Source organism: Rana temporaria, chromosome 5 (assembly GCF_905171775.1).
Source record: "Rana temporaria chromosome 5, aRanTem1.1, whole genome shotgun sequence".
In the NCBI taxonomy this organism is placed as follows: domain Eukaryota; kingdom Metazoa; phylum Chordata; class Amphibia; order Anura; family Ranidae; genus Rana; species Rana temporaria.
In genome coordinates, this window is record NC_053493.1 from 259,051,017 (window position 1) to 259,069,437 (window position 18,421).

Here is an 18,421-nt window from a genome sequence, read left to right on the forward strand (position 1 = left end):
ACGGGTCTAAATCATTTGGTGGAGAGGGGATTATGGTGTGGGGTTGTTTTTCAGGAGTTGTCCTTGGCCCCTTAGTTCTAGTGAAGGGAATTCTTAAGGCAGCGTCAGCATACCAAGACATTTTGGACAATTTCATTCTTCCAACTTTGTAGGAACAGTTTGGGGATGGCCCCTTCCTGTTCCAACATTACTGAGCACCAGTGAACAAAGCAAGGTCCATACAGACAATGACGAGTCCTGACCTCAACCCAAAAGAACACCTTTGGGATCGATTGGTGCACAGACTGCGAGCCAGGCCGTCTCGTCCATTATCAGTGACTGTTAATTCCACAGGATCAGCCAGTGAAAAGTTTAATGTTTTTAAATTGGACAATTGCAAAATATAACAAGTTTTGTGACCACTGTCAATGGGACTCATAAAAAACTCATGAGCTGCCATATTAAACAGAGGTCCTGAAGAAGTGGATTTACAACGTGAAATGTGTAGACCAGCCTTTCTCAACCTTTTTACCTTATAGGAACGCTTGAAAAAAAATTTAAGGTCTCGGGAACCCGTGCCAAATCCAATTCATTGTGAGCCCATGGGAAGAATTGCCCCCTTACAGTGGTGATCAGAATGCCACCCTTACAGATAGCTAAAAAGTGTGTCATGCAATTGACCCTGCCAAGTGGTGTTGGCACTGAAACTATGCAGGTACCATCAAATGGGAGGTCAATTTGCCACAGTTTAAGGAATCCCTCTGGAAGAATCATGGGGTTACACAGAACCCTGGTTCAGATTGGCTGGTGTAGACTCTAATATTTACAATACTGTATTGGTGTATCATTATGAGAGAATTGTGTTGATCCCTTAATATTGCTTTGTTGTATGTGTTTACATGCTGTATGATATTAGGAGGTTTTTATGCATCATGTAATTTTACATAATATATATATATATATATATATATATATATATATATATATATATATATATATATATATATGCTTTTATCATTTTGTATGTGTATAAAATACATTTTCATGTTTTTTAGAATTCTACGATTTTTATTTGATGTCATCATTTCTTGTGTCCCATTTGGATGATACCACATTTATGGAAATGTTTGGGATGGCAGCATCCACAAACAAACAATACTAAATGGATTTTACCCTTCATAACACTGTGACAGAAAAAAGCATTTTACTTATCCGATCCTCTGCTACCCCGGCAGATGGCACTCCTCCATGTTCCTGTACATACAGCATCAAATTTAATTGTACAGACCTGCTTTATTTCGATTTTTTTTTCTTTTTTTTGGAGATCCTTATATATATATATCCCATATAGCCAGGGCTGGCCCAAGACATTGTGCTGCCCCCCCCCCCCAAAAAAAAGACGTGCGGCTACAGGGAGACTTTCCTTCACATGAATGCATCATTAGGTAACTTGTGATACCCCAGTAGTACAGATCTTTATTTACATATTGAGACAGTAATTCAAAAGATTTTGAAGAAACTGTCCACATTTTGACATAGCTCTCCAATTCTTTTGAATACCCTGGAGTAGGGTTTGGCAATCTTTGAAAGGTGGAGATCTTCCTAATCAACATGAAAAACATCAAAGATCACTAGACCCACCTCTTCTGAAGGATCTGGACGAAATTGGAGACAAGCGCCTTGAGGCGATTTCGTTTGCATTTGTAGCGCTATACAAGTTACTCACTCACTCTAGAGCAGTGATTCTCAACCTGGGGGTCGGGACCCCCTCGGGGGTCAATTGACGATTTGCCAGGGGTCACCAAATCCTGGCCTGTTCCTGGAGCCTGCACAGCTCTCTCAGCCTTTTTTTCGGCCGCACAGCAGGGCTGTCCCTGGAGCCTGTGGCAGCCCAGTTGGGCTGTTCCTGGAGCCTGCGGCCACCAACTCAACCTCTTTGCAGCCACCCTCAGCCACGGTATGGCTGAGGGGCAATGACTAGAGGTCAGCTGAGTGGTAAGCAATGTGAAGTGGGAGGGGCTGGAGGAGATCACTGCTGCGAGACACCACGAAGCCGGAGACACAGTGAGTAATGCCCCGTACACACGATTGTAAATTCCGACAGCAAAAGTTCTCACATTTTCAGACCGAAAAAAAAAAATCCTATCGGAAAATCGGATCGTCTGTAGCAATTCCGACGCGCAAAATTCCGACGCATTCTCGGAAACAATTTGATGCATGCTCGGAAGCAATGAACTTCATTTTCTCGGCTCATCGTAGTGTTGTACGTCACCGCATTCTTGACAGGCGAAAGTTCAGAGAACTTTTGTGTGACCGTGTGTCCGAAGGAAAATCCGATCATGTGTACGCGGCATAACACTACCTGTGATTATAGTTGCCATTAAAAGTCCCCACTACAGTTCTAAGATCAGCAGATGACCTTGATCAAGAGCACCTAAGTTGGCTGATCAGAGATCCCCCCAGCACTGCCATTCATTCCACCCCCACCAAGGAGTTAGAGAAGGAATAAAAATAGAAAATAAAAATGGAAGGGAGCGGAAAAGAATAAGAGAAAAAGAAAAAGGGAGAGAGAATAAGAGAAAGAACAAGAAAGATGGCTAGAGAGAGGAATGGGAAAAAAAATAAAAAAAATTAGGATAGCGAGAGATAAAAGGGAAAGAAAGGAGAACAAAGAAAGAGAGTGGTACATCCTAAAATGTACCAGAAGGGGTTTTAATACTGTATGAGTGGAAGGGACTCGGGAAGCGCTAAATGTCCATGGGTTAGGGGCGCAAATTACTGGTCTTGCCTTGGGTGCTGAAAACCCACGCTACGAAAATAAATTTTACTGTTAGGGGTCCCCACAACTTGGGAAATTTTATCAAGGGGTCACGGCACTAGGAAGGTTGAGAAACACTGCTCTTGAGTAACTAGCAAGGCCTAACTTAAAGCGGACCTTCAGTAATTTTTTTCATCTTTCCATCTATTAAATCTTCTGCCCTTGTTGCTTTAAAGGGGTTGTAAATGAAATTGTTTTCCCCCTAAATAGCTTCCTTTACCTTAGTGCAGTCCTCCTTCACTTACCTCATCCTTCAATTTTGCTTTTAAATGTCCTTATTTCTTCTGAGAAATCCTCACTTCCTGTTCTTCTGTCTGTAACTCACCACCGTAATGCGAGGCTTGCTTCCTGGTGTGGAGAAAGCCTCTTGAGGGGGCGAGCAGGCAAGTCAGGACACTCTCTACTTTGCAGATAGAGAAAGGAGCTGTGTGTTAGTGGGCGTCCTGACACAGCTGCTCGCCCCTCAAGAGGCTTTCTCCACACCAGGAAGAAAGCCTCGCATTACGGTGGTGAGTTACAGACAGAAGAATAGGAAGTGAGCATTTCTCAGAAGAAAAAAAAAGAAATTTAAAAGCAAAATTGAAGGATGAGGTAAGTGAAGGAGGACTGCACTAAGGTAAAGGAAGCTATTTAGGGAAAAGAAAAAAATGCTTTACAACCCCTTTAACTCTGGATAGTAAAAAAAAAAAAATGTTTCTGCCAGTAAATACCTTATACAGCCCACTTCCTGTTTCTTGACTGGTAAAAAGCCTAGGCTTATGACATCATGCACAGCTCTTTCTCTAAATCTCATGAGAGTTTGCCAGGAAGGGAGGGGGGATGAGTCATAAGAGGGCAAGTGAAAGCTGCAGGGCTGCAGAGCTGGAGGTGTCACTCTGTGTGTCTGTGTAAATCCAGGAACTGAACGAGCAGCAGCTTCAGCTGCCCACGGTTAAAATGGATTTATTACACATTATGTGAGCAGACTGCAGTTCCTCTTTAATAGTAAGGAAAACCCAAAACAATATAATAAAACCAGGGCTGGCCCAAGACATTGTGCTGCTTGGATCTAAAAAAAAAGCTGTTTAACCCTTAAACTTACAAAGAGTGGCTGTGCCAAGTCCTTAAAATAGATGTGCCACTATTAAATTGCTTGGTCTTTAAAAAATGTTTTAGGCCCCTTTCACACTGGGGCGTTTTTCGGGTGTTAGACAAGCATTTTGGCGTTAAAAATAAGCCTGTAAAGCACCTGAAGGAAGCCTCATCTGCAATCCCAATGTGAAAGCCTGAGTGCTTTCAGAGCCCTTTCACACTGCCAGCGCCCGAAAAATGCTGGTAAAGCACCGCTAAGACCCTAACGTTTTAGGGCATTTTTGCAGTGCCTCAGTGTGAAAGGGTAAGGCGTTTTTACAGAGCTTTCAATTCATTTCAAAGGAGAGGGGCGTTTTTGGAGCATTTTTTTCAGCACCCAAAAGCTGCTCCAAAGATGCTGCTTGCAGGACTTTTCTCAACGCCCCACCAGTGCAACGCCTCAGTGTGAAAGGGCAAGGCGTTTTACAGCACTTTCAATTCATTTCAATGGAGAGGGGCGTTTTTGGAGCGTTTTTTTTCAGCACCCAAAAGCTGCTCCAAAGATGCTGCTTGCATCAATAGATCCATTGGAAAGGGTCCATTGAGATGCATGGAGAGCGTTTTATGAGCGTTTTAATAGCGCTATTTTTAACGCTAAAAAGCTGTAAAAACGCTTCAGTGTGAAAGGGTTCTTAGGAAATAGGATTATGAGATAGGATCATGCCCATCATTAAAATGAATACGGCTATGTATGTCCCTTAAAACTAAACCCACACGTTTGGCCATATCCTTAATTCACATAACTCCAATTCACCCCCAGTATGTCCTAGTTGTTTTAGGATCCTAGCAACAAAACACTACTGTGTAAAAGAATTGCTTTTGTTACCTGTATTGCTAGACCAAATAATAGCCTATAATTAAATCTCTGTATTAGGCTACCTGTAACTCTGTAAGTGTTGTCCAACAAGTACTGGGAGGACATAGGAAGCTTGCAGTTCAGCTATACAAGGTGGCTAGAAAATCATGAGATCAACACAGACTTGTGTATACCTCTTCGGCGTCCTTTAACAACCACAATGATTGTATATATATATTTTTATAACTAAATAGAGAAATTTTACCTTTTATATTTTGTTCAATACGTTTTTATTGTTTTAACAAGCATATAAACAGAAGAAAACAAGAATAGGATCAGGTGCTTGACAAGGGACGACCTGGTCAACAAAATGTGATTCATACACAAAAAATAAAGTGCATTCGAGGGCATACATATAAGTAACTTGTGAATACGTCAGAATCCTACTGTTAGAAATATAGTGCCGACAATCGAACAAGTGTAGCTTCACTTAAACTGGACGCCACTATAGGAACCAGCTGCGTCCAGAGACCGAGGAAGTCAGTGTATATGAAAAGTGCCATGTAATGTGTCAGAGCTCCTAGATCCCCTACAATCAGGTTTTCGCCCAGGCCACGGCACAGAAACGGCTCTCCTCAAGATATGACGCTCTCGAAGCAGCAGATGACGGAGAATCCTGTCTCCTAGTGCTGCTGGACCTTAGTGCAGCCTTCGACACTGTAGACCACAACATATTGCTCACGCGACTCAAAAAAGTAGCAGGAGTCTCTGACTCAGCCCTACCGTGGTTCGCATCTTTCCTAGAAAATCGCACTCAGACCGTGAAACTGGGAGGTTTTACATCAGAAACACGGACCATTACATGCGGAGTTCCTCAAGGATCACCCCTCTTACCTGTACTCTTCAACATCTACATCCGCCTGCTCCTCAAAATCATCAGCAAACAGGACCTGCGCTACCACTCCTATGCGGATGACACGCAGCTGTACCTTCGAATCACCAACAAAAAAGACCAATTTCATGAACTAGGAAAGTGCCTTACACTGATCGACAATTGGATGACTGAAAGCTCCCTCAAACTCAACGGATCCAAAACAGAGCTACTCACCCTTCACGCAAATAGGAAATCCATTTACAGGACCACATGGACACCACCCACCATCCTCGGACAAACCATCGCGCCAAGCAATAAAGTCAAAAGTCTCGGAGTCATCTTTGACGCAGACATGACGATGGATGCACAAATAGGATCAGTCGTCAGCGGTTCTCATCATCTGCACCGCATGCTACGTAGACTCATCCCCTTCATCCCGAAAGAGGACACGGCAGTAGTGGTTGGAACAATCATCAACTCACGACTCGACTACGCAAATTCCCTCTACTTAGGACTACCGAAATACCAGATTTCACGTCTACAAGTCGTCCAGAACACGGCAGGCAGACTGGTAACTGGTAAAAAGCCGTGGGAACCAATCTCCCCGGCCTTGAGGTCCCTCCACTGGCTGCCCGTACAGGACCGGGTGACATTCAAGACTCTCTTCCTCACCCACAAATGTACACAGGGTAAAGCTCCTCAATATTTAAGCAAGAAAATAAAACCCTATGTCACCAAGTGCGTGCTCCAATCAACCAACCAAAACCTTCTCCAAATCCCCAAATCTCGCTACAAATCTAAGGGAGAATGTAGATTCTTGGTCCAAGGACCACGGCTCTGGAATGCTCTACCCACGACCATCCGCTTGGAAGAAAACCATCGGGTTTTTAGAAAAAAACTGAAGACCCACCTCTTCTGAAAGACCTGTACAACTCTGGATGCCAGCGCCTTGAGGCGATTAAGTTCGCATTTGTTTGCGCTATATAAGTTTCTCACTCACTCACTCACTCACTCACTCACTCAGAGCTGAAATGACAATGAACTTACAAGTTTCATTAATAGCAATAGGGGGGTGTGTATTAAAAGGTTAGAATGCATGTGAGTTCGAGGAATGGCTAAGTATAGCCAACAGTATACAAAGTAGGGAAAGATAAACACAATGGCCCGGATTCAAGAAGCAATTGCGCCTGTGTAACCATAGTTACACAGCGCAATTGCTTACTTGCCCCTGCGTAACGAATGCTCCTGATTCAGGAACCTCGTTACCCCGACTGCAGCCTAAGATATGCGCGGCATAAGGCTCTTATGCCCGCATATCTTAGGCTGCATTCTTGCGATGGCCGCTAGGTGGCGTTCCCGTTGTGCTCAGCGTATAGTATGCAAATTGCATACTAACGCCGATTCACAACGTTACGCGAGCCCTGCGTACGCAGTTTACGTCGTTTCCGTACGGCATCTTTCGCGTAAGGCTGCCCCTGCTATTAGCAGGGGCAGCCAATGTTACGTATACTCGTCGTTCCCGCGTCGCGAAATTTCAAATTTCAAGTTTGCGTAAGTGATTCCCGACGTGCATTGCGGCAAATGACGTCGCAAGGACGTCATTTGCTTCAAAGTGAACGTGAATGGCATCCAGCGCCATTCACGTTCACTTTGAAGCAAATGACGTCCTTGCGACGTCATTTGCCGCAATGCACGTCGGGAAAGTTTCCCGACGGAGCATGCGCTCTACGATCGGCGTGGGAACGCGCCTAATTTAAATGATTCCCGCCCCCTACGGGATCATTTAAATTGCGCGCGCTTACGCCGGGCATTTTGCAGGCGCGCCCACGCAATTTACGGAGCTACTGCTCCGTGAATCAAGGGCAGCGCAGTAAATTTGCGGGGGCGCAGGGCAAAAACTTTGCCCTGCGCCTCAGTAAAAAAAGCACAAATCTACCTGAATCCGGGCCAATAGTGAGAGAGGGAAAACCAGTGGAGAAGAGAGGGGGTAGCAAGGAGAAAAAGAGGATGGGATGGGGAGACAGCGAGCCTCAATCCAGTGGGGGCTCAATAGGGCAGGATGCAGGGTTATAGTAACTGGGGGTAAGTGAACCCTCATGGGATATTTGTAATTGAGAGTCTATGTTTCAGCTTATCTGAAGTAGAGTAATGCCTCACCTTTTTTATTTTTATTGTACATTTTCAACATAGCATATTACACACAAATCTGTTTTGTAGCAATCCCTACCAGCAATCTCTCACTGAATACTATTATTATACCTTTATATTTATATTTTTCCATATGTATAGTATATTCTAAATTTCTAAAGCTTATTTCCCCTAATAGTCAGAGAGTAGAATTTCATCCAAAACATATTTTTTTTATTTGTTTTGCACGTCATATTATTATTATTATTATTATTACACAGGATTTATATAGCGCCAACAGTTTACGCAGCACTTTACAATATAAAAGGGAGACAAAACAGTTACAATACAATAAAATACAAGAGGATTATGAGGGCCCTGCTCAGAAGAGCTTACAATCTAATAGGGTGGGGCAGGTGGTACAAAAGGTTGTAACTGTGGGGAATGAGCTGATGGAAGTGGTAAAAGATTAGTTGGTGACGTGATAGGCTTCCCTGAAGAGGTGAGTTTTCATGGATCGCCTGAAGGTAGCAAGAGTAGGGGATAGCCGGACAGGTTGAGGTAGTGAGTTCCAGAGGATGGGAGAGGCCCTTGAGAAATCCTGGAGACGAGCATGGGAGGAAGAGACAAGAAAGATCGCGGCTATTCTCTTCCCTCCCCTCCTCCCTCCAGATGCCGTCTTCAGCGCACTGACGTCAGCGGCAATCTCGGCTCTTCTTTTTCCTCCTCTCCTCCCACTGACGTCTGCGCCCCCCCCTCCCTCTTTACTGCACGGAGCGGGATGACGTCACCAAAGCCGAACTCTTCTCTCTAATCATCACCTCAGATCTCAGTGAAGAATAAAAGCTGTTAAACAGGTACCATACTTTTACCGGTATACCAGTATAAAACCGCACTGAACCTCATACCGGTACAGTACCAGAAATAATGATCTAAAAAACGGACTCCTGACCTGATAAGGGGGGGGGGGGGGTGGGGTGGGGGACCTGAGGGGAAGACAGAGGACACAGAATTTTCAGATTTTAACAGGTTTTTTAGAAAATAGAGAGGAATAAATGACAGATTGCTGTAAATGAGAGATTAGGACCAATGGTTCAAAGGAAAATGGAGATGACTGTACCGGTATTTGAATAAATGTTGTTTAATGTACATACCACAAATAAATAAGCCCTACCCTGAAAAAAAGCCCTAGTGTGTTTTTTGTGACTAAAATTAATATAAGACCCGGTCTTGTAAATGCAAGAAACTAAATGGGTGGGACTTTAAATGAGGCGCAAGGCATAGAGCCAAGTGCTTCCATCCCCAATATTTTGAACAATAAGGAATAGGGTGGGACTTTAAATGAGGCATGCACCCCAGGAGAGTGACAATAACAGTGGGATTTGGACAGGTATGTGATCCAGCAGAACCGAGCAAATAACATGAAAGCATTGCACGGATACAAAAAACAGTCAGTTATTTAATAGTATAAAAATTATATATACAGTAGATACAATAGTAGCATGGTAGATCTGTTACAATAATCAAAGAAAATTGCATACATTTCAACAGTTCATGGTAACAATGGTAGGAATAAATAAATATAATAGGTTCATGCTGGAAACGATATCAAAAGAGGCCAAATCACTGGAAAGTATCTCCATGATAAATGAATATTGATACGTTGGTACACTCCACTGGTATAATGGTATCGATCTGTAGAACGTTGGTAAAGGTGTAATGGCAACGAATGAGAGGGGGGGCGTCTATTGGCTCAACGCGTTTCGTGGCTAGTGCCACTCCTCAGGAGCAGAGTATGAGGTAGATGTCTGTAAATATCAAAAACCATGATTTAAAATAAGGGTATATATAATAGATCCAGTTATGGAGAGAAGGGGAAAAGGGATCATAGTAGTAACTAATCCCCAAAGTACTTACGGGTGTGTCAAAACCGAAGGTACAGACTAGGAGGGCAGAAACGCAGCTCCCGGGACTGATAGAGTCGGGCGGATGTCCGATTGCGCATCGACGGCACGCTTCCTACGCCATGTCTGCTGCGGCACCACGTGTGACGCCAGCGGACTGACGTTGCTGATTCCCATCTGGAAGTCCCTGCGAGGCGGCTAGTGTGGGGCGGCGGGATCACCCGCTCCCCCTCGCCCACACGCCGCCTCCTCTCCTTGGACAACCCACGTGCCGTTGGTGAGCCACTCCCCACCCTAGTGAGTATTTATACTCCTTCCAGTGCAGCGGTTCTCCTTACGGCGGTGTGTCCCGTGGTCCTGGTCGTTCCTTAGCACTATCCTACTCACCTTCAGGTATACAATTAGACCTTTATACCCTATTTTACCCACTACCCATCCCTTCCTTACATTTTGTCCCTCTGTCATAACTGGGTTCTGTTTTTGGCATACCACCCCATTGTTTGGGGTCCACTCACAGCCCTTCCTTTATGGTTATTACCACATTTGGTACACAGTGCACCTTATGTACACTTCACGGTCACAACCCTACTATCCCTTGCCCTACACCTTTAGACAATTTTTCATGTTTAATATTTATTTTTAATTTATCATTTTTTCATATTTTTGTATTACAACTGTTCACGATATAGCTATTATCAGCTTCTACAATTTTTAATTTTCACAGATCATCATACTTATGTTAAGGCACATTAACTTCCATGTATCCATGAGGCCGCTATCTTGGACACCTAGCTTTTTACTGGATCGTTTTCCATCCTTGTGGTGGGGTTGGCCCACCTCAGCTCCCGTGGGCTGTTACCTTCCCGGCTACGTTTCTGCCCTCCTAGTCTGTACCTTCGGTTTTGACACACCCGTAAGTACTTTGGGGATTAGTTACTACTATGATCCCTTTTCCCCTTCTCTCCATAACTGGATCTATTATATATACCCTTATTTTAAATCATGGTTTTTGATATTTACAGACATCTACCTCATACTCTGCTCCTGAGGAGTGGCACTAGCCACGAAACGCGTTGAGCCAATAGACGCCCCCCTCTCATTCGTTGCCATTACACCTTTACCAACGTTCTACAGATCGATTGTATTTTATATACTTCTCAACTATGGGTGTTATTACTATGGAGAAGCCACCAGATGCCCCCCCCCCCATGCCCGTTGCCAATGTACTAATTATTATCATACACATCGACTATATGATCGATTGTGGTCACTATTACTGTGGAGTTATTCCAACGAATTTGATCTCATTTAATGTTTATACTATGCATTAACTTTTACTGTTAGGAGCCCCTCTGGTTTATATATGATATCTTTTACCAACTAATTTCCTCTTTATACCAGTGGAGTGTACCAACGTATCAATATTCATTTATCATGGAGATACTTTCCAGTGATTTTGCCTCTTTTGATATCGTTTCCAGCATGAACCTATTATATTTATTTATTCCTACCATTGTTACCATGAACTGTTGAAATGTATGCAATTTTCTTTGATTATTGTAACAGATCTACCATGCTACTATTGTATCTACTGTATATATAATTTTTATACTATTAAATAACTGACTGTTTTTTGTATCCGTGCAATGCTTTCATGTTATTTGCTCGGTTCTGCTGGATCACGTACCTGTCCAAATCCCACTGTTATTGTCACTCTCCTGGGGTGCATGCCTCATTTAAAGTCCCACCCTATTCCTTATTGTTCATAAGACCCGGTCTTATTTTCAGGCCCGTCAGAACAAGACAGGCAAAACAAGCAACTGCTTGGGGCCCCGAGCTGGCCTGGGGCCCCAGCAGGGCTGCACCCCGTAGCGTGGCCGAGCTCCTCTTCCTAGTTCCTCCTGCAGTCCGGCCAGGTACCGTAACCGTGCGGTACAGGAGATTCCGTTTTCTGTTCCTGGCCGGACTGACAGGAAGTGCACACACTCAGTGCTCACTTCCTTTCAGTCCGGCCAGGAACAGCAAACTGAACCTCCTGCTACACGGTATGCGGTAGGGAGGGGGGGTAAAAAGAACATGGGGGGGAGTAAGAGGGGGAGGCAGTCAGAAGTACTACCCGTTCGGCGGCGGCAGTAGCGCAACCCCCCCCCCCATTCGCGTCTGCGCAGTACTGACACCACGGGGCACGGTTGATTGCCGAATATCAGATTCATAAATATTATGATATAATATATAATAATATATAACCCTTTAAAGTTAAAGCGGGAGTTCACCCGAATTTTTTTTTTTAACCTCCCTGGCGGTAAACCCGAGCGTGACTCGGGGTTGGTTTTCAATGTTAGGATCGGTATCCCCGATTCACGCTCGGGGTGGACGTGCAGCGGCACGGCTTACCTTTTGCTGGATCCACAGGCAAGTTACTCACCTTGTCCTGGATCCAGCGATGCCACCCCGCTGTGTGAGCGAGCGGGACCTCCTCGCTCGATTCACAGTCTCCCCGTGTGCCGCCGATCTCCGTTCCCTGCGACGTTACGACGCACGGGAGCGGAGAACGGCGCCAAATTCAAAAAAGTAAACAAACACTTTACATACAGTATACTGTAATCTTATAGATTACAGTACTGTATGTAAAAAATACACACACCCCTTGTCCCTAGTGGTCTGCCCAGTGTCCTACATGTACTTTTATAAAAATAAAAAATGTAATTTCTGCCTAAAAACTGTAGATTGTCCAAAAGTGTCCCTTTATGTCAAAAATGGTTTTAGATCAGCTAGAAAACAGCGATAATAAATTATAATCACTTGCAGAAATGTGCGATAGGGATTTGTGGGGAAATTCGTCATAAAAAAAAAAATAATGACAGCGACAATTCTGCAACTGAGCACATTTCAGTGATTTTGAGTTGATTACATTATTGAATAATTTTTATTATAATTATATTATTATTTGTTATAATTATTTATTATATTATAATTTATAATTTTGTTTTAAAAAAAAAATCATACCCGGGATGCCTACAAGACTCTTGTTTGGTCAGATTTAAGTGAGTTATTTCTAAAAATTACAGGCCTACAGTATAAAACGCCAAATTTCCTTGCAAAATAATTGTACCGCTTTTGGTACGTAATTCCAGACAGAATCATACCGCCAGGGAGGTTAACATTAGATTAATGCTCATTTTGTCAAGGGGAATCGGGTATTTTTTTAAAAATCGAAGCAGTACTTACCGTTTTAGAGAGCGATCTTCTCCGCCGCTTCCGGGTATGGTCTCGGGACTGGGCGTTCCTATTTGATTGACAGGCTTCCGACGGTCGCATACATTGCGTCACGAGTAGCCGAAAGAAGCCGAACGTCGGTGCGGCTCTATACGGCGCCTGCGCACCGACGTTCGGCTACTTTCGGAAAATCGTGACGCGATGTATGCGACCGTCGGAAGACTGTCAATCAAATAGGAACGCCCAGTCCCGCAGCCCATACCCGGAAGCGGCGGAGAAGATGTATCTCTAAAACGGTAAGTACGGCTTTGATTGTAAAAAAAACACCCGATTCCCCTTGACAAAACAAGCCTCAATCTAATGTTAAAAAAAAAGGTTTTAGGGTGAACCTCCATTTTAATGCCTGGGCAAAATAAAAATAAAACATAAACTGTACATCTCTGCAATACCTGCATGTCCCCCCTGTTTGACAACCCCCCCCCCCCGCCTCTCAACTTGAAGCTCAGCAACACCTCGTTTCACTGCCCTCTTCCATTGTTGGATAGTAGAGGGGGTAGCTCTGAGCCAGAGTTGGGCTGCATTCTGGCTGTAAAAAGGGTTTCATGCAAAAAGGTGGTGAGATACCTTGATGTAGGTATTTTTTCTTTTATATTTTTTTTTATTTATTTTTTACACATAATTTTTTTCCCCCTCTCTACAAGGAAAGATAAATATACTGTACAATGTATCTTTCCTCTCCATTCACAGAGAGAGAAAAGCACAGGGGCGGGCTTCACAGTGACTATCATAATGTGCTAATATGTGGTCCATACTAACCACTAGAGGGTCATTCACTAAGAAGAAGGCTCTGCAATAAGTTCATATATAAATTGGTGCGCCGGAAAAATCATTAATTGAAAGTGCAAACCGGCACACATTAAAGCGCAAATAGCAATAATAAATAACCGCATGTGTAAACTGCAACTAGGATAACTGCGGTTTTCTCGTTGATAATAGCGCACGCCCAATACAATTGGTTAATTTCATCTAATTGGGTCTGTCTTGTTAGGCAATTAGTAGGTGTTCACAGTTAATTGAGATGCTAATCTCATTCCTATTACTTCTAATATATCTTTGAAATTTTATTTTTTATTTTTTTACCCACATCTTTCAATACATTACAAAGAACAGAGAAATGTTTCTAAACCCAATAAATTAATATTTTCAGATCTTGATCTTTAAAGGTGACCATACACTGCAATTAGTTAGATCTTAAATAAATTAGATTTAGTGCAAGAGCCTGTTTGATTTCCTATCATTTGAATTAATTGTTCAAGTGCATTTTCCTATTAACTATTTTGCCTAAATATTGAATTGTACAGAGATTGGCCAATCAGATTGCATAGTACATGACCATCTTTAGTGCCAAATTTGGAATGTAGATGTGCCTTGACCCACTTGTATTTTCCAAACTATATTTATTGGGCATTATACAAGACACATGAGAACACAACAGGCTCTTCAGCTGTTTCAGAACTACACGTCCCATGAGGCATTGTAAAACTCTGACATTCACAGACTTGACTAGGCATGATGGGAATTGTAGTTTCAGAACAACTGTCTAGTTGGAAGACCCCTGTGCTAGACCATTATTATGCCTCCAGAATTGGGAGTGTGGCATCTACCCCACTTCTCTCTGCTGGTGGACACAAGAACCTACATTTATAGATTTATCTATCTACCTATCTATCTCTCTCTATCTATGAATAGATAGAGAGAGAGCGAGAGAGAGAGAGAGAGAGAGAGAGACATATCTATATACACACACTGAAGCAGGAAGCAATATACATTGACCCGGAAGTGAATCTGTACACAGGAAGTAGGTGTGTGGTTTGAGGCCAAATCATTTAGACATACACACGACCCACACAAACACCACCCCGCGTAAAAAAAATAATAAAAAAAATCTTAATTTGCAAACAAGGATAATTTCTTCCTCAGAGAACAGTGAGCTAGGAATTGTGATGGGAAGAAATTAGCAGCATTACAAGCAACTTCCTGGAGGGGCGTGTTGTCATTCCTGTGTGCTGGCCACCTTTTTCGGGAACCAGATATGCGCCACGAGGACATGCATCTAGGTACAGGCCCATAACTTTATTAGCGAATAAGATGAAGGCAGATGCAGATTTCCAGGAGTGGACTAACAAATGTTTCAAGTGAAAGGCAACTGGTGTTTTCTATTAAACAATGGCTAAATGGGCCATTGACACACAGTTAATCTGAGGATTGTGTCTTTGCAAAGTTAAACTAAATGAAAGCCTTTCTTATTTTTGCTTGGGGATAGAGTGCAGAGGGATTTGATGTCTAATCAGTTTTTGGAGATGTCTGCACCCCTGATAGGGTGAAGACACCTCAAAAATGTTGCCAGTCTCTCCTTCAAATTTCTTCACTTCCTGTCACATAGCCAACCAGGACGTGAGGGTAAAACCCTACCAATGTCTTTCCTTGGGGACACACAGGCCAATCTAACTAGTGTCCCCATTAGGCAAATTGCAGTTAAGATATTTGCCAGCACACCATGGAACGAGGAAAATAGCGCCCAAGCGGATGATTTATTGCATGATCACAACACAAAGAGAATGCAACATTTCGGAGCCACGCAGGGCCCCTTCGTCAGGCGTGTGAGGCAACTAGAGGCAAATTGCACTCTAGTACTTTGTACACTCCAAATTATTAGATATCTTGGACTTTGGGGTTTATTTATTTACTAAAGGCAAATCCACTTTGCACTACAAGTTCACTTGGAAGTGCAGTCGCTGGAGATCCGAGGGGGACATGCAAGGAAAATAAAAAGCATTTTTGCTTCTACATGATTGGATGATTAAATCAGCAGTGATTCCCCTCAGATTTACAGTGACTGCACTTCCAATGTACTTGTAGTACAGAGTGGATTTGCCTTTACTAAATAAACTCCAAAGTCCAAAATACCTAATAATTTGGGATGTACACAGCAAAGTACTAGAGTGAAATTTGCCTAGTGGGGACACTAGTTAGATTGACCTGTGTGTCCCCAAGGAAAGACATTGGTAGGGTATTACCCTCACTTCCTGTTTGGCTATGTGACAGGAAGTGAAGCCAATTTTCATAAAAGGGACACAAAGACCAACCTAAAAAAACAAGCAGGGGTTCTATTACTTACTTGGTTTCCCTCAAATAGAATAATAGGATTGTCTTGAGCTAGATTTTAGCTCAGTGCTGGGCGGTTTTTAAAAAGGGCCATGCACTTCTTTGTGCGTTTTTGCGGTTAGGGCAACTCATTGAAATGAATGACATTGTGGCCTGTGGTGATATTAGGTTACTGATGTCATAAAAATTCCCTTGCCTTTTGTATTGTAGGGAATGCCCTGGTTGCAGCTAATTGGACAGTAGTGAGCAGGATTGACAGCTTCCTTCCAGGCCCTCTGTTCAGACCAAGTCTATGCTCATACTTGTCAGCAGCAACAGGATGACCAGTGTGGTATGGTCCTAGGTGGAGATAATACTTTTCAAGCAGCAACAGGATGACCAGTGTGGTATGGTCCTAGGGTATGGTCCTTGGTGGAGATAATACTTTTCAAGCAGCAACAGGATGACCAGTGTGGTATGGTCCTAGGTGGAGATAATACTTTTCAAGCAGCAACAGGATGACCAGTTTGGTATGGTCCTAGGTGGAGATAATACTTTTCATGCAGCAACAGGATGACCAGTGTGGTATGGTCCTAGGGTATGGTCCTAGGTGGAGATAATACGTTTCAAGCAGCAACAGGATGACCAGTGTGGTATGGTCCTAGGTGGAGATAATACTTTTCAAGCAGCAACAGGATGACCAGTGTGGGATGGTCCTAGGGTATGGTCCTAGGTGGAGATGACACTTTTCAAGCAGCAACAGGATGACCAGTGTGGTATGGTCCTAGGTGGGGATAATACTTTTCAAGCAGCAACAGGATGACCAGTGTGGTATGGTCCTAGGTGGGGATAATACTTTTCAAGCAGCAACAGGATGACCAGTGTGGTATGGTCCTAGTGTATGGTCCTAGGTGGAGATAATACTTTTCAAGCAGCAACAGGATGACCAGTGTGGTATGGTCCTAGGGTATGGTCCTAGGGTATGGTCCTAGGTGGAGATGACACTTTTCAAGCAGCAACAGGATGACCAGTGTGGTATGGTCCTAGGGTATGGTCCTAGGTGGAGATAATACTTTTCAAGCAGCAACAGGATGACCAGTGTGGTATGGTCCTAGGTGGGTATGGTCCTAGGGTATGGTCCTAGGGTATGGTCCTAGGGTATGGTCCTAGGTGGAGATGACACATTTCAAGCAGCAACACATTTTTTTTAGAGGGTTAAATCTACATATTAATGAATAAAAACAGTTGTGATTTATAACTTGACATATGATGGATACTGTAAATAAAAACAGGCAAAGTAAAAGGATTGCATATAGCAAATACTTTTATGATCTGCATACAGACACCAGAATCCATATGAAAGGAATTGAATGAAGTCTGGAGTACATGGCAACCAATCAGCTTCTAGCTTTCATTTTCAAAGCTTACCTGAACGATCTGAAGCCAGAAGCTTATTGGTTAGCATGCAGGCAGCTCCAGATTTGATCCCCTTGTGTAGATTGGTGGATTGCTCCATGTCAGCTGAGTTGATGTAATCACCTGCACTGACCGAGGAAGCCCAGATGGGAAGTAGGAAGTGCAGTGTGCAGGCTTCCTGTACTCTTCTGTACTCTGCCATCCTCGGCTCTCTACAGACACGCCGTGACGTGCTCTCCACATAATGGCACCTCGCTGTGTATAGAGGGAGGAGATTATCATCGCTACACACGGGAGAGGAAAGGAGAGGAAAGGAGAGGAGAGGAGAGCTCCCGGGAAGGTGGAGACCGGGGACTACACATGTCTGTCTACCAGCTAGGAGCTCCATAGAAACACACCGCACGGAGCGCTCTTCCAAGGTAAGCTGTGCACCTCACTCCCCCTTCCTCTCTTCCTTCTCTCCCTTCTTCCCTTCCACATGTGTCTGTCCGCACAGCTGTCACCTATACACACTACACACTACTACCCTCCCTATGTCTACCTGAGGGGATCACTACTATGTGTACTGTGTGTGTGATGTCTAACCTCCTATGTACTGTGTGTGTGTGTGTGATGTCTAACCTCCTATGTACTGTGTGTGTGATGTCTAACCTCCTATGTACTGTGTGTGTGTGATGTCTAACCTCCTATGTACTGTGTGTGTGATGTCTAACCTCCTATGTACTGTGTGTGTGTGATGTCTAACCTCCTATGTACTGTGTGTGTGTGATGTCTAACCTCCTATGTACTGTGTGTGTGTGATGTCTAACCTCCTATGTACTGTGTGTGTGTGATGTCTAACCTCCTATGTACTGTGTGTGTGATGTCTAACCTCCTATGTACTGTGTGTGTGTGATGTCTAACCTCCTATGTACTGTGTGTGTGATGTCTAACCTCCTATGTACTGTGTGTGTGTGATGTCTAACCTCCTATGTACTGTGTGTGTGATGTCTAACCTCCTATGTACTGTGTGTGTGTGATGTATAACCTCCTATGTA

General features: G+C 43.5%; 1 protein-coding gene across 1 annotated transcript in view; it reads left to right on the forward strand.

Annotated features, from left to right (window-relative positions):
* The first annotated feature begins 17,459 nt into the window (after positions 1-17,459).
* RNF144B (ring finger protein 144B) overlaps positions 17,460-18,421 on the forward strand; it is a 93,804-nt gene continuing 92,842 nt past the window's right edge. The window contains exon 1 of the mRNA XM_040353779.1: positions 17,460-17,803. The gene's annotated coding sequence lies outside the window, so the exon portion shown is untranslated. The remainder of the gene's footprint in view (positions 17,804-18,421) is intronic.